Source organism: Portunus trituberculatus, chromosome 39 (genome assembly GCF_017591435.1).
Source record: "Portunus trituberculatus isolate SZX2019 chromosome 39, ASM1759143v1, whole genome shotgun sequence".
NCBI lineage: Eukaryota > Metazoa > Arthropoda > Malacostraca > Decapoda > Portunidae > Portunus > Portunus trituberculatus.
The window spans coordinates 14,183,795-14,188,794 of NC_059293.1; the positions used below are offsets into that span (position 1 = coordinate 14,183,795).

General features: G+C 40.9%; 1 protein-coding gene and 1 long non-coding RNA gene across 3 annotated transcripts in view; one reads left to right on the plus strand and one right to left on the minus strand.

The window, feature by feature from the left end:
* The window catches only part of LOC123515596, a 291,197-nt gene that overhangs the window by 95,081 nt on the left and 191,116 nt on the right, over nucleotides 1–5,000 (minus strand). The window lies entirely within an intron of this gene.
* LOC123515598 overlaps nucleotides 1–5,000 on the plus strand; it is a 111,209-nt gene that overhangs the window by 84,934 nt on the left and 21,275 nt on the right. The window lies entirely within an intron of this gene.

Genomic DNA, 5,000 nt, shown 5'->3' on the forward strand with positions numbered 1-5,000 from the left:
TGTGTGTGTGTGTGTGTGTGTGTGTGTGTGTGTGTGTGTGTGTGTGTGTGTGTGTGTGCTATGTATTTGGATTTTTCTCAGTGCATTTCCAGGCTTAGCTCTTCCCCTTTTATTATAGTTATGAAGAACACTTATCCCTGAAAGGTAAGTTTGTTAAATTGGTCACACTCCCCGCCAACCATCAATTAGAGACGCTGTTCACAGTAATTGGACGCATTGTGTTAACAGGACACAACATTGCCTGCCTCGCTCTAAGCTTGCCATGCTGTGCTGTATTGATCTCCAGGTGAAAGGGCTACCTCCTCCTATGTGTGTGTGTGTGTGTGTGTGTGTGTGTGTGTGTGTGTGTGTGTGTGTGTGTGTGTGTGTGTGTGTGTGTGTGTGTGTGTGTGTGTGTGTTTTAGTCTCCCTATCTGTGTATGACAAGTACCTTTTCAATCTTCCCTACCTTATTCTCTAAGGACATTGTTACGTTGGTTGATCTGAAATGAAGAAGTAACCTTGGTCTAGCTGTCCATCATTACACATACATATTATATTCTCCTTCGGGCGACTAAATTAAGTACGTACAACTACATTTCAGTGTACGAATAATGCATATACAGTTAAATATAAAGAAGTGACACTGATTCTTCAAACAAAATTTTTGAAGATAATGAGACAAAGAAACACAAGACACCCGGAGTCATGTTATCAGGATATTATGGAAATTCTCACCTTATTTTCTCCATCTTTCTTTATTGTCTTTTACCATTCTAGGTCTTCCAACATTTACACTCGTTATAATTTTTATAGTTATTGAGACAGAAGACCAAATGTACCAAAATCTAGATGATATTTAGGGATTCACAGCAATTCTTACACTAATTCGTCCATTTTCATTTATCTTTTTTTATTTTTTTTTCATTTACATTTATCTTTTTTTTTTTTTCATCTATAGAGGCAAAGAAGATGGATATATGAGGAGTCATGCTATTACGGTTTTATGGTAAATTTTAAGCCGATTTCTCCGTCTTTCTGAACACCCTTAAAAAAAATCAAAACATATTCAGTATACAATATTTTTTCACCATTATCTCTTCATGAAAGAACGTTTATGCAAACATAGTCTTATTAATTTTACCTGTAGTTTGGATGGAGATTTAAGAATCATAATGTAATCATCTAACAGACTATTTAAGAAACTGAAAAGAAATATCTCTTTGTGGATGTTAGTCCGAATCTTTTTCCTTGTTATTTATGTTTGCATACCACTTCCCTGGTGTGTACAATTCTACCTTTACACTGATATATTCACTTTGACCCATCGCTACAAAACTACACACTCCGCGCATCATTCCATCGTCGTGCGTCCTTCACCTCCCCGCGTCCTCCCTCCGCTTCCTCCACCATAGGAACTCATTTTGATTCCTGTTCCTGGCTATGCGAAAAAGCGAGGGAGCCGTATACGTGATGCAGCGCAAGGTATCGGATAACTTGTTTCGCGTCAAAGGGAAAAATAAAGTTTTATTCAAGGAGTATGAGTCACAAATACATGTTCATAAGAAGTCTCTTCGATAAAAGAGACCCGTGATTTCTTTTTTCCTCTGATGGGGAAAGAGAGAGGTGAGTGTTGGCAGTGCGGCCTTGCTGGTGATCAGGCGAACTGACGAGCATCAAAGAGACGCAGATATGACAGATATGCCACCCACTTCCCTCCCTTCCACGACACACACACATACGCACATGCACACACACACACACACACACACACACACACACACACACACACACACACACACACACACATACACACGCGCACGCATGCATACAAGCATGGGAAAGCAACATGTGTGCACATATTGATAACTGGTGCCGCCGCCCCACACACTCATCACACGCGTCTGGTGCCTGCCGCCGAGCCTGCCTCGCTAGGGACCTGCAGAGGAAGACGCCGTGGCTGTGAGGGGCGGGAAGCAGGAGGGCGTGAGGAGGGGACAATAGGACACACTCAGCAAGTATTTCCTTTGTTGAGATGATCTGTACAATTGTAAGGCTGACTGACAATAGTGAAGCATGCATGACGCCTCCCCTCCCACACCCCTGCTCCAGTCTCACATATCTCCACCTAGTGAGGCTCATGGTGTAGCGTGTTACTAAATGTTGCTTTAGTTCCTCGGCATCTTAAGCTTGTACTGAACTGAAGGATGTTCAATAGGAGCTTGCATGTACTGAAGTGTATTATAATTGTAGAATGTATAATGCTTACTACACCAGAAGGGTCACTATTTGCTTGTTCCCTGAAGTTGCAAAAACAATATTATGGTCACATATATTATTTATTTAGGAAAAGCTGCTCCATAGGCGAACACTTATTATGGTGGAGCGATGGCTAATTTAATGAGGATACGACTGATTTCACCACTCAATGGTGCTGTCGTGATTAGGTATCTAAATGAGAATCATCTGCCTCTCTGCCTGTATCTGAATTTATCTATCCATCTCTCTCTCTCTCTCTCTCTCTCTCTCTCTCTCTCTCTCTCTCTCTCTCTCTCTCTCTCTCTCTCTCTCGCTCTGATCATCTAGCCAGTTGCACACATCAATTTTTGATCCTTCACATAAAGAATGCTCTTAAAGCCACCAAGACACAAGGTTATAATGCAAAAAATTGTGCAGCTTTACAGTCCTGAATGCTTGAGACCAATCGAATGACTTTGAAAACTGCAACACTTTCGTCTGTCATAGTTTTCATTCGAATTTCAGTCACTTATTGAGTGTGTGCTACACCGTGCCACGCCTGCTGCCCACACCACGCCTCCTTCACTCCTGCCTCCCAGGTGTTTCTATACTAAAAGTTTTGTCTACTTCCAAACTTACATTCTTAACAACTCATGTTTTGCATTCCCTTCAAGTACTTCATTAGTACTTGCTTTGTGCCGCACTTTGTCCTCAGTGTCATGTCTTAGCCGCTTATAAATGTTGTTCTGTAATATTATTCCCGTGACGCTTGACTGTGAACTCAACTCTCTTTTATTATAAATTTACACGTTTGTTCATATGTCCTCATATATATATATATATATATATATATATATATATATATATATATATATATATATATATATATATATATATATATATATATATATATATATATATATATATAAGCATGGTCGTGAAACGAACATTATGCGTCGTATGGCAGATCTGAAAGTAAATCACTAACTGGACTTCAATTAACAAACTACTGAGAGGTACAATATGTTTGTTTTACGCCCTTTTAAACTTTATCCACACCTGATGGCCGCGCCCAGGGCTCATCTCGCCCGGAGTGTCATGCAGCGATGCGGCGGCCGGCCATACATGCCCTGAATATTCAAACAAACTCCCCCAGAGGGAGTGCAATGCCCCCGCGACAAACAACTCCGTCAAGCCACGACAACACAATCAGCCGAGGCCCACAAGGAAGGCGGGAGGGACGCCCCAGCTAATGACTGACACGCTCGGCTTTCTGTGGCCGGACGTGACGGGTGCTGTCTTAATGAGACACCTGTCCCCTGTCCCGCACGTCCGGCACGACATGGTCCACAAACCTAATTGGCTTTTGGCGTTTGGAAAATGTGTTGCCGCACTGCATCCACTCCGTCAGTAGCGACGTCTTTCAAAAATGAAAAAAGGGTGTGTGTGTGTGTGTGTGTGTGTGTGTGTGTGTGTGTGTGTGTGTGTGTGTGTAATTCACCTCGGTCGCCTGCTGGTCACCCCGCCAGTCTTCCCCAATACGGAGCGAGCTCAGAGCTCATAGACCGATCTTCGGGTAGCACTGAGACCACAACACACTCCACACACCGGGAAAGCGAGGCCACAACCCCTCGAGTTACATCCCGTACCTATTAACTGCTAGGTGAACAGGGGCCACATATTAAGAGGCTTGCCCATTTGCCTCGCCGCTTCCCGGGACTCGAATCCGGCCCTCTTGTTTGTGAGTCGAGCGTGCTAACCACTGCATTACGCGGTGTGTGTGTGTGTGTGTGTGTGTGTGTGTGTGTGTGTGTGTGTGTGTGTGTATCTATATCTATCTATCTATCTATCTATCTATCTATCTATCTATCAATCTATCTATCTATCTATCTATGTATATATATATATATATATATATATATATATATATATATATATATATATATATATATATATATATATATATATATATATATTCATAGAGTAGAAATCTCGAGTTTCTGTAGAAATAAGCTTTTAAGAGATTGATAGATACAAGAAGAGAATGGCTGGATGGATTACAGCTGCCATGTTATGACAGCATTGTTAGAGACTTTTACAAATGTTATGTAGATGCTAAGAAATAGCGCTCGGATTGTAATATTGATGCAAAGGAAGATTTTAAAATGAAAAGGAATTTGCGAGATCTGTACACTGGTGATAACAGTGGTACTGACTCTCCGGTGTTCACTCACTGCCTCAGTTGTTTACTTGAAAGCAGGCCATATTTCTTGTGTGCCGTTTATTTTCGTATAAATATTTTATAACAGGGTTATATTCATCCGAATTGTCATTAGAAAAATGTATAAAAATGTAGTAATTAAACAAACCATGCGAAAAAGAAGTACCTGTGAAAAGTGGATTTCAATGCCAAGATACGTCATGTCCAGAAGGAAGGCGAATTATTATGAACACACCCAGGGGCGATTATAAAAAAAGAATGGCATTAAGGTATCAATCATGACAAAACAATTTAATGACATTAAAATCAGGAACGTACCAGTACAACTCAAAACTATCCGCACACACACACACACACACACACACACACACACACACACACACACACACACACACACACACACACACAAACTGCAAACACAAGTAATGGCGATAGAAAAAAAAGTGCATCTCTCAGAAAGGATTCTCTATACAAAAGGTACAACATATCCTTCAATAGTAAGAAGGTCATGAAAGAGAAATATTATGACAGACTGCATTGAAAATATTGAGGAAATTATGCA